Source organism: Drosophila kikkawai, chromosome 3R (genome assembly GCF_030179895.1).
Source record: "Drosophila kikkawai strain 14028-0561.14 chromosome 3R, DkikHiC1v2, whole genome shotgun sequence".
NCBI classification, from domain to species: Eukaryota; Metazoa; Arthropoda; class Insecta; order Diptera; family Drosophilidae; genus Drosophila; species Drosophila kikkawai.
In genome coordinates, this window is record NC_091731.1 from 21,135,882 (window position 1) to 21,148,858 (window position 12,977).

The window sequence follows — 12,977 nt, forward strand, 5'->3', positions numbered from 1 at the left end:
GAAAAGCAACACCACGGCCCAGACACTGGGGAAAACTATAAAACTAAACTATAAAAATAATTTTTATTAAGCTTAAGTAGGGGTGTATCAGTAGGATAATTTTTAAAGATATTAAAGAGGATACTAAAATATTTATCAATATAGGTAAGAAACCTTTTAGTTTCTCTGTGTTTCGAGTTAAATTTATATTCATATTATATACCAAAGCGATTTCTCTCCGTGGATGCGCTACAACTGAGGCAGGCACGACAAAACTGTAACAAGGAACTGTTCTGGCCAAACAATGTGCAACAGACAGGCTGAATCTGGAGGCACTGAGAGGCCTCTGTGGCCGCTTGTAGAGCAACTTTCTAAATGAGTGCTCTATAAATCACGACCGGAGGAGTACAAGCTGTGCTGCCAGTGTTCGGCGGCTACCAGAACAAAAATTAATTTAGTCATACTGCCGGACACTTGCTAGATTAATGGCGTCCTGGATTTAGAAAGTCTGGGCCGGCGAAGCAGAGCTTCACTTGACCCCGGGAGAGCACTTCCCCGCGAAATCAATGAAGCGCAAGTTCTTTTTCGTGGGCGTTGTGGCCGAACATGGCCAGATTGTGTTTGTTTGTTTGTTTTCCCTCTGTTTTCTTGGTGTTTCTTTTTTTCTTTACCCAGCCCACGTGCCTTGTGTCCCCAACAATAAGAACTTAAATTTTTATTCATGGTCAACAATGCGGAAGTTGCAGTGCAGCGAAAACAAAAGAAAAATTCACTGCCGTTCAAAATTTGCATTTTCCTTTTATATTTCTTCTTTTTTTTTTTGTGCTGAGAATTCTGGTCATGATGCGGGTTTACCGCTTTAAACGAAGCTGCTGAAGACGGGAATAACAGTTCCCTGGTCTTGCCAATGTTTGCCTACTGCCTAGTGCCCATTCCCAGTCGGAGTAACAATCCCACTCCCACTCAATCCTCATAATTTGATAAACCTTTACTACTGCTGGATTTTTATTGAGGCAATCTTAAAGAATCCATTAAATTCCACTGAAGATTTATTGCTGCCACATTTAAAAGCGAATTGCCATTGATACGCAATTACTTTTAATTGCATTTCGCTTCATTACTTACAGAAATTTAAGACGTATCGGTCATCGAAAAGTATCTCTTACCGTCATGTAGGGTAAAATTCAGATTTAGAGGATATTTTTTAAGCAATAATAATGTTAATAAATTCATTATTGTAAGAAGGATCACCAAACAAATAAAGTTTAAAGTTATGTCTCTATTGCTTAACCTTGATTCAATCAAAGCTTTATAAATCTCAAAGTAATGTCCTGGTAATTTATGTAATACTTTTCAAATCTATCCATAAAAGCAAAGGATATAAAGTGTGTGTCTCGGCATCAGTTTCTTTTGTCGATTAAAACGTACTTCGCAGCGCCGTTGACATTGGGTTGGGCCCTGCCACTGTCCATGACACGGGCTCTGGCTCCGACTCTTACTCTGGCTGTCTGTCTGGCCAAGCTCCTGCCCCCTTGCCAACCGTAATCCTGCACCGAATCGCACTCGTTTATTGCATCTGTTTGTTTATTTAGCTGGCATTGTGTTTCAGTTTCAGGGATCGGCTGTCCATGCCCCTCGCTCTCTGATTGTTTGCCTCGGTTTGCTGGTGTTATTTTTGCTGAGACAACAAACAAGCCGTGGCAAATTGTAATTTAATACCGAAAAAATGTGTGCAACACAAAGCGCTTAAATGAGGTGTTGCAAGCTTATAGTATCTGCCGCAATTTCCCCCAGCCCAGTTTTACCCTTTCTCGTCTTGTTTATTTTGACCGAACTGAGGATGACTGACTGACTCTCGGGTTACGTACGAACGGAAGCAATTTGCCATTTGATAGAATTTCGCTTGCAGTCCGCTTTTAATTAAGCCAACTTTTGCTACGGCAAGAAGTTGACACAGTTATTTGCCGGGCCAGCAAAATATTTGCATTACTTCTGCTGGAATCCCGCAGGAAGCAATTTGTCAACTTAATTATTAACATGGCTGGCGCCATTTATGGACATGGACATGCCAAGTATTCTACACACTACACTCTACTAATTTAATCAAATAGTCCTACGTGGCGAATGAGCAATGTGCCAGCCACCCAGCGAGCAGCGAAGCAGCGAGCAGCGGCAACTGTATAAATATTTGCCACACATTTCAGCATTCAGCACTCGGGCATTCTGCAATTGCAGCAAAAGTGGCAAGAGTGACATTTGACTGGGAGAAGCCTCGATTCACACACACATGAGTCTCATGGACCCATTGAGACGCCCGGCAACAGAGTTTCAAGTGTATTAGATACAGTCTCGTGGCGAGAAGCCCCGGTTCTCCGGTTCATAACTGTAAGTATTTGCACTGCCGGCATAAATGTAATTTCATGGTGTGTCATTTTCAACCCAGTTGCTCCCAAAGGAGCCCAGATGGATGGCGGCAGAACTCTTCTCCAAAAACATACTATACATATATACAAACACATATGTATGTTTCTGTATGTGCAACGGATACAATTTAGAGATGGGGAGGAATGGATGGATGGACTCCATGCTCGGCATGTTTGCTCTCTGCTCATGATTTCTTTTCTTTCCATTTTCTTGCTGCTCTGCGCACTTTTTGGAGCAGAAATTTCATGTGGAATTTTCAATATAAATTGCTGCGCTCAAAATGTATTTCATTTTCGGTTGCAACCTCGCAGGGAAAATGCTTCCAATTAGCAGGCATTCTGGGTATAGGGTAAAATATTCAACAATCAATCAACAATAGAGCCGATAGCTGCTATCGGAACATTAATTAATTGGTATTTTCTTTTGGTTTTTTTTTTTAGCACGTGGAATTGTGAAGGTGATTGATTGGGGGGGCCTAAAGGTTTTTGGTAAGAGATTTGATAGGTATTACACAAGTTATTGTTGTTTATTACTTTAATAAATGATTGTAATGTCAAGAATTAGTTGGTAACAACAGTTTATAAATTTAAAATAATATATTATATTAAATAAAATTTAAAATATAGATTAAATGGGATTTATTATTTATTTATATTATTTATTTAATTTAAAATCTAAGTTACAAAAATTCCTTTGATCTTTAAACTTATTTTTAACGTATTTCCAACTATAAAATTCTCTAAAAATATTTAAAAAAAACTGTTTTTATAGTTTATTAAATCTTAGAAAAATATGCATTTAATAATAATTTATTTAAATATATTAAACAGCCTTAAGTTTTTAATAGTTTCATTATATTCAAGCTACTCATCAAAAACTTTTGCCAAAATTTACTCCCGCTTAAAAAATAAATAAACTATTGTCGTGGAAAAACAGGTATAATTAAAATACGCTCATTAACTTTGAATCGATTCAATGTTAATTTATCAAAATACCTGTCACATTAAAAAGGCATTTGGATAAATTCGAATTTGTTGAATATATAGGTAAACGGTATAATGTGAATTATCTTGATGAGCACTTGCCGCTGTCAAAGCCTAATTAAAATATTGATAAACAAATTCCATTTAAGTTGCATATCGTTACTATATTGATTAATTGTTGGCAATGAATGGTGCGGAATTGAGTTGTAATCAAATGTTAATTTGAATGCGAAATTGCGAAAGCGACACGCCCCTTGGCAGAACTTCCATTGAAGTTTACTTTACGAAGAGCGTAATAAACTTTACTTTCCGCGACAATAAAAATTTTCCCAGCGCGGAAATTAATAGCGTTCTGAAGGGCGTTGCCCGCTGCCAGCTTTTCCAGACCCCCCAGAATCTACGGAGCAAATGCAAACACTCTGTGGATATTTATTACATTTTAGCAATTGTAAATGTAATTGTCATTGTTTGTCCTGGCGTCTGGCAAATGTCGTTTAATTGCCAACCTCTCGGGTTGAGTGGACTTCCCCACTCCCTGACGCCTGACGGGGTGCGAAAGTCAGTTGGTAAGTTAGTCAGGCCATTTAAAAATAGACACGCCCGAATGCTTAGATAAATAAACAAAATGTCAGCCTGTAAAAATTTATGAGCCTCAATTGAAGTATGACCATTTCAATGGCAAACGATAAAAAGCAAAACACAGCGAGGCAGATAAAGAAAAAAGGCCCAGGAAAGTAAAATTTGCCTATGAGTCAATTTGCACAAGTTGTCTATAGTTTTTGCTTTCGTTACATGAATGAGCAAACTGGGTCGCAGCGGCCACAAATGTATCTGGATTTCATTTAGATTGGGCCCGCAGGCGACGGCTTATCGCAGAATGACAATCTCCACGGCGAACGGAGGGAGAAAGAGACCCATAGCGGAGCCATGAGATACTTTTTCCAGCTCGAGCAAATACTGCAACGAAGACTGCAACGACGAGATGGCTATCTCTGTGCATTTGAAGGTAAGTTCTTTCACTTTTGATTGGAAGTGGCGCTGCAAGTGGAAGTGGACCATAAATGGGTCACTCTTGTCGAAACGGAAAAATCTTTTCGCTTAAAGTTCTTGCTCTCCACATGGCTGCGCTCTGCGAAAGCAATTAACTTTTCACATTAAGCGGAAAACCCCAGCTGGGAAATCACTCTCGCTGCGAGGAAATTCACCGCCACCGCCCGCTGAGTTTCCTCTTCAATATGTTCTTTGATTTGACAGAATTAAAATCATAAATCGAAGGTAAAAACTCTCAAGGAGCCCATAAACTTTGCTTTTGCGTGATAAATCTCCAAATAAATGAAGTCGATTCCGGCTAGAGTCACGACTTTGGGGCAAAGTGATTTCAATTATAATTGAAAATGAATTGGCAATTCGGTAATTAATTTGCCCAGCTATCGATGATTTGGCCGGGCCAAATATTGGGCTCAGACAAGCCCAAATATCCGCATGATTCACTGCTGGCGGAGCTCCTGAGCTCTCAACTGCTGAAATTTGCTTTGATTTCGCATCATCGATGTATCTCTGCATTCAAGTAGCAAATTATCTCTCGTCTCAAGTTGTCAGCGGCAGCGCCACTGGAGCCGCTTCTTTTGTCAGGTCGCAACTATGTTCCCCAGCCCATGTATCTGTCTTTGAATATAGAATATCTTATCGGGCTGAAGGCTGAGACTGTGACTGAGACTGTGACTGAGACTGCGACTGAGACTGCCTTCAATTGCCATGGCATTTCATCGGCATCATTATGGGCACGCAGAAAAAAAACCAGCACAAGATGTACGAGTATCTCCATTCGAGACATTCGTGTCTCTGTTCTCGGTTGCACAAGTACGAGTATCTGGCAGAGCATTCCCGTTGCCAACATCTTGTTCTCTTATCGCTGGAGGTATGGCTGAAATTACGCCGAATGAATTGAATTGAATTGAATCGAACTGCTGCCCTTCACGATGAAGCACTTGACGAAAACAGCGCCAAAATTGAGACATCAATTAGGTATAAACAAATACAGTAAAAGTTGAATTACTTACTGAATTTGTTTTTATAATTTAAGTTAAGGAAAACCAAAAATAAATACTGTTGTAGATTTTATAATCACAAAACATTGTTCATAACTTTTACACAATTTCTTAAGGTGTATTGACGAAATTGCAACTCGGAACTGGCAGGCGAGTAATGGATACTTTCGCTTTGACATGTCCCCAACTCGATTCCAGGCCCCTCCTGTCAATTTGCCAGCTTTATTTATTTTGCATTAAAGTGCACCGTTGCGTGGGCAGCTCATTAAAAGTGCCTTTGTGACTGGAGGGAGCCAAGGTCCTTGGTACAGACAAAGACCAGATTTGCGGGGGTCTCTTTCTCTGTGGCGCCATTGTATGAAAAATTCTTATTAAGTGATCAATAATCATTTTGTTAGAATGCCAAAAGCACTTACCGGTCGGTCTGTTGGCCAAAGAAAGCTCTGAAAGAGCCGGGGCTAAAATGGAAACCAGAACCAAATTACAAACAATTTACATAGTTGCGCCTCGAGCTTATTTGGACTGGGACTAGGACTTGGTCTTGGTTTTGGCTTGTGGTGGTCTCCGGCTTCGGATTCTTCTCTAGTTGTTTTTTTTTTCGTTTTTTTACTGGGCCCTGTTCCCTGCCATTCTTGGCCTTTCTTTACCTGGACACGCCCGCATTGTTGGCTGCACTTTGGCAACCTAAACGCGTTGCTCCAAATGCAATTTCCAAGCGTCGGAATTTGGGTTAAATTGCAGCAGATAAAACACAATTTAGCTGGAGGCTACGACTCCGATTCGCATGCAAAGGAGTTGGATTCTGGAGCGAGGGATATACATATATTAGAGAAGAGAAATGTGACCATCGATATAAAAGTATCGCTTACAATGTAGAAATATGGATGGCATTGATAAATTACATTGAATATAGTTTTGATAAAGTCATAGAATTCTTCATTTAAAACCTATGCTAAAAGATACATAACATAACTCTATGACATTTGTATCTTCCCTAAGCCCAGCTCTGTTTAACTTCAAAGTTAGAGGCAAATAATTATTATTTTTACGTGCCCAAAAAACTCCACTAAGCCAGACTAAACGAAAGCCAACCCAGCTGGGGATTGGGAGAACAAACATCAGCATCACACCCAACCATTGAAATAATCAATTCAATTAAAATGCCAGGCAGCTGACCAAAGGGTTTGGTCTCGGATCTGGACTGGATCTAGACTGGAACAGCTCCCAGCAGGCCAAAACCTATGATGATAATGATGTAGGGCTGTAAGGAGGACCAGGAACAGGACCAGGACGAGTCGAGTCAAGTGCCCCTGTCCGCGGGCTCATGAAAAATTCATTCATAGTGTGGAATTTCGCGCTTAAATGTAAAATAGTTTTTCAAACAAGTCGAACACAAAGCGCATTGTGAGAGCCGCCGACAAGGAAGCTAAGCCAGCCAGCCAGCTGAGGCTCTGTGCCTGGTGTTATGAAAGGATGCTGAGAAAATGCACCGCAGACATAGGTGGGCTTCCAGCTCAGCTTCTTGGTTCTCCATCCTGATTCCCAAATGTAACACAAGCCAGGGATTGGGTTTGGGGATTGTGACTGGGACAGGAATGGGAATTGCGATTGGGATTGGGATTGGCAGCTGCGTTGCGGGCTTTAAAAGCCAAAAGACTTAAAGTAGCGGCATTACGACGCACCAACGCGATTAGCATAAATGTATAAATGCATACAGAACACCGAGGGAAAAGCTCTGGGCCAAAGTAGCCTTTACTTACACAGAAGATTGAATACTCTGCTAATAAATATTAAAGAAATTTTAAGAAAACAAGAAACTGCCTTCATCCATTATATAAAAAAAATAATAATATAAAACCGCACCGACTATTAAGGGAAATAAAATACTCTTCTTCCTCTACAGCTGAGCTGCCAACATTTTCAACTGGCATAAAGCACTGTAAAGTCCAAAAACCCTCTTTTGTGCGACATTAAAAGCATCCAGGCAGCGTTACGCATCACAGATACGTCGGAGATGCTGCGCACACACTGCCATAAGCCAACTCCAAAGATGCTCCAAGAAGATGCTGCCACATAGGCGACTCCATAAAGATTTCGTCGCATTTAAAGACACCTCGAGTGGAACGGCAAAGACACGAACGCAGGCACTCCAGCGGACGACTTAATGCCAATGCCGGTGAAGTCATCTCGCTGGGTACGTGTTTAACTACACACAAGCTCTCCCTGGTCTGGTCTCTGGATTCTGGAAAACCGGGATCTAGGAATCCATGGAAGATACAACAGCCGGCATCCATGTGATTGTGGCCACGCCCCCCAGTCTGGAGTTGCCTTCTAATTTCCCCATGGCATGTGCCATATGACAATGGAAATGAAAAGTACCCGGCAACCTTTTGTGGCTCACGTTTCATAATCTGTACTTGTTTTTTTGCCCTAAAAAAATATAACTAAAGCTTACAAAAAACGTAAAAAATTATTATGCACTTTTAATTGCCATTGGCGTGGCCTGTTCAGGTTTTAATTGCCCTTTTTGCCTAACTGGCCATAATCGAATGGACAAATCAACGGCCCGGGGCAAAAGCAAGCTGACACTTTGAGTGGCTTTTTAATTAATTTTCAAAACGTATTCAATTTTAATGAATTTAAACGCAATTCAAACAACCATCATCGGTTGGTATTCTGCTATTTGCATTGGTTGGCATTTAATTTATGCCCAAACACACGCATACACACTGCAGCGCACATTAGTCATACGCAACGTTGCACAAATATTTATTAGCTATTGCAAGTCACTCCCTCCGACGGCAAACAGGGCCGTTAATGCAAACGAAAGCATCATCGATAAACGAACCTTTAGCCGCCATAAATAAAGCCCAGTACTAAATCAGTCATACGCAATGTGGTGCTAATTGATTGAGCAAGCATTGCAAGGCCAAGATGAGAGGGTCTTTAAGGTGTTTACCTTCCACAGATATTTATTTTCATACATTAAGTTGATCCATTTCAAAATAAATAATACAATTTAGAAATTTCTGGTGGCTAATTGCAGTTAAGACTTTAGTTGAAACCCTCGTTTCCGCACTTGGGCTTAATCCTAGTGCCCCATTAAATAATCGAGCGAGAGCCGGACCCTCCACTCGAGGGCCCTGGTTCAACGAACTAGCCACCACTCGAAGCTAAAGCCCTTTCACGATTCAATATCAAGTTGGCAACTCGAAACCCACTTGGAATTAAGTATGACTGACCTGGAGGCGACTCAGCCTCAACCTCAACCTCAGCCTCGGTTGGGCTTCGGCATTCAACGTTTAGCATTTTAGCATTTAGTATTCTGCCGTGTCCAATGCTAAGATCAATGCCACTCCATGGTGCCTTGTGCCAACTTCCTGCTGCAACAACCACTACTACCCTACATGGCCACAATGCCACATACCCGCGAGATCTGCCCCGGCACACAGTCCTAGTTCTTCCTCTCCTCGTCCTTTACATTTTTATTTAAACACTTCCTTATTTCGCTTTGTGCCCTGGCATTTGGCATTTGGCAGCTATTCTGTGTCGATTCCCGGCACAGTGTCTGGGTGTCATCGGAGCTGGTGAACCGGAGAGAGCCGTAGAGCCGGAGAACTGGAGGAGCAGCAGGTGAATGGGATCGGATTGCCTGACGACCATCCGACTCTCCGCCACTCGTCTGGCTGAGTGCCAAGTGTAGTGCAATAAACCTGCCGTCCTGAATGGCTGGCAATCAAAGATTTGAATGCGAGATACGATGACATTTACTCGCACATTCAATTGCGCTTTTGATTTGAATATTTACATGCTTGCCGGGTCGTAGTCCCAGTTCCGAGTCGAGTTCCGAGTGGAGTCCCTGGCCCCTGGGGGCTGACAAAGGCAAAGGCATTCTTTCATGTCCTTTTCCTTCTATTGACACAGCCAAATTGGCTTTGCTGCACACGAAGAAATGTAAGAATCACAAATATTTGTGGTTTTTTTTAACAAAATATCAACTGTAAAAGAGTTTTAAAACATTATAAAATATATATTATTTATATTGCATTCAAAAAAATATCTTTAGAGCAAAATAATACAAACTATTAAATATTTTTTCTGTCTGTGATACCATCTTGTATAGCAATTCAAACTAAAGTTCAGAAAATTAGTAATATATAGACCTTAAAAACAAAAATATAATCTTTTTGATCAGCTTTCAACATTCACATTTTTGTTTGTGTTTTGTTTAAAGTAATTTACTTGGCTTTGTATTTATTTCTGTGTTTTTTTCTGGGTGCCTCTGGATTAGGCCCTAATTGATTTTCAAATGTTTCCCCAACGTCTTTAGGTCCAGTTGTCTGTATTTAAACAACTTAGTTAGTTGGTATTTTAGTATGCCTTGGCATACTTAGCTGCAGATGTGCGTTTCAAGCATAAACAACTAATTTGCCTAATTGATAAGCCATGCAAAGGCATCTCAAGACGTCTTGACTCGACTTCACTTGACTGGGGGCCTGTCTTGGCCGGAATGGCTGCATTTCTGTTTCAGTTTCAGTTCAGTTTCTATAGCTGTTTGCTTTGTCCGTCAACATCTTTTGAGCGGAGGCACTCAGGCGCAAACTGTTGCACTTCAGGCCGAAGAGGAGCTGGAGAGCTGGTCCACAAACTGGTGCTGGAAGCATGCATACATAGTATGGAGTATCGCCTAGGACCCCCATTAATTGCAATCAATTTCGCTGTCAACACACACTCCAAATAACTGCAGGATATTTATTTATGCTTTATGCGGTTCCTGCGCTGCCCTTCAGCCAACTTTTTGCAACTGAATAATTGCCTTATGACACATTATCATTATTATTAAGCCTGCCACGATGGGCCAAGAGTTATCATTATCTTTTACCCATTTCGCCCCGGGGGCCCACGTATCTGGGAATTAAAAAGTCAACAATGAAATGCCAAGTGGCCCAAGTGGACCAAGTGGACCAAGTGGGCCCAGTGGCTCTTCTTGGCTCATAAATATATTTCCAGCTGGCAACATTATATAATTATTTTGCCATGGATCGGATTCAATGCCGGTCGAGTGCGTCGATGTTTCTCGTTGGCCGTTCTTGCCGCAGGTTGCGACTTCTCATCGGCTGCAACAACAATCTTTTTAGGCCGGCAGCAAAATCGGCAGCAGGCCGCTGCCTTTGCGTGAAATTCATTTTAAAGTGCAAATATTTGCGGCCTGCCCAGTTGCTTAAAAGGGAAAAACTGGGCGAAAAAAAAAATATATATATACTATATACATGCACAGAGAAACCAGTAATGAAATTGTGTGGCACTCGTCATTGCGGCAATGAATGCTTTTACATATAAATTATATAAATATATACACATTTGTATTGGACATTGGCAGGCCTACAAAAAGAAATGCCACCAGGTATGGGATATTCGTCCTTACCGAACAAGGATATATAGTTTTCAAGAATTAAGGAACCCTTTCCAAAAGGTTAAAGAATAATTTTAGGTATTAAGTCCTCACATCTGATGAAATCTTTTCTTATTTTTAAGTAAAACTACAATTTATCCATATTTTTATATAATTATACTTCATTATACTTTAAGTATATTATATGTTTTAAGTGATATTTGAGGACAACTTTATTTATCTACCTTTAATCTTTTTTAGAGTTCCTGTTTTCTTTTGATTTGAGTAACTAAAATACTGAAAATTACTTTTATAATTTATTGATAGTTACTCCCAGTTACTAATGCAATTTTATTACCAAGAGACTCAAGACCACAAGCAATAAATATTATTAACAGCTGAGAAAATACAACAGCTTAAACTTTTTCCCCATATCAAACAATAAACCAATTTGTATTTAAATTAAAGAATATCCCAACTAGGGTTTCCAACACAACTTGTGCATCTCTGGCCAATACAAACTTATTATATATACTTGCGAAAGTTGTGCACTGTAAATATTTGGACCCACCACCTCCACTTTTGCCATAGCAGCGACGGGAGTCAGAAATGGGAAATGGGTGAGGGAAATGAGGGTGGCAACCGCAGAGTATGCTTGACTTTGGTTGGAAAATACAAAAAAGAATAAATAAAAAAAAAAAATACAGAACTACGCAGTCCGTTGCCCCTCCGCCGGGCCACGTTTATTGATGGCCGCGGCGGCAAGTGCTTTAATGGAAATTTAAGTATCATCGTTTAAAATGAAGCAGAAAAGCGCAAGGCAGCGGGAAAAGGCAAATTCCGAGCTGGAAATGCGATAGCGAGTGCGACCCTCGGCGGAGCCTTGGTCATTGCGTTGGCAACGCAAATTATTATTTTTATTATTATTGCAGGTTTTTTGGTGCACATTTATTTTATGCAACTTTTACAGCACTGCACATAGGAATTATGTACAGGCGCGGACCGCTCTAATGGAGATTGTAAAAAAAAAAAAGAAACAACAAACCAGTAAAATGCGAAATCCCCGTCAAAGGGGAAACTGGAATCTCGGGCATTAAGCAAAAAGCTAACTAAAATATGCAACGGAAGCGGTAGGGAAATTTGATGGGCGGCGGCGTCGTGAAAAAGCCGTAAAACTTGGCCCGTAATGAGCTACGGTGTGTAGTACATCAAATATGCAACAATTAAAAGTGACAACAAAACTGAGAAACCGCAACCGAGAGAAACACAGAAAGTATTACAAAAAATTGCTCATCAAAATTAGATGTCAGGCAAATATTTGAAAGTACAAATTTATGCCAAGCTGCTTAGTTAACCTGACGACGGTTGTGGGTGTGGGTGTGGGCACTTTTAACACCCTTTTTAGGGAGTCACTTTTGCATTAACAAAAACCGGGATCGTAAAAAAGACAAACAGCACCCAACACACCCTTAGAAAGTTTGGGTTAAACCGATTTGTGGATTTATTTAGGCCACCACTTTTGGCATTAGCCGAGGCAGCTTCGATTTCCCAGGATAACCTATAAATCCTTTCGTGGAGATGGTGCCAGGCTGGCCCTCTCATATTTAATTCCATTGAGAGGGAGGAGGGTCTGCTTTTTAAAGGAGTTCTTAAAGGGACTATCATTACATACGATTTCATTGTTCACTTCACTTTATTCGGCTGACCGGAGCCCATTAATTTGTCTATATGCTATTTTTTTGTAGCAGTTTGATTTATTTAAACTACTAATTTATCGCCCTTACAGTTGATTTGGCAAATAATATGAAATTGATTTTAAATCTGTGCGCAAATAAGTACCGAGGAGGCTGGTTAATTCCAACTTATCATCATTAACAATTAATTATGCAGATACATTGTCCGATATTGAGGGGGTGATTGGAAAAGTGTGGCAGTTTAGTGCCTATTAATTATTCGGATGATTCATTAACAAATACTAGCAGACCTGATCCGCTTCGCTGGGCCCGGCAAACGTTATTCATTTAGAAATAATTTTTTTTAGTTCAATAAAAATATTTATCTACTACAAGTGTTTGGAGATGTACTTATATTGCAAAGCTTTCAAAACAATAAAAGTTTGTATTTATTTCTGTGTCACTTTTTCTTAATATT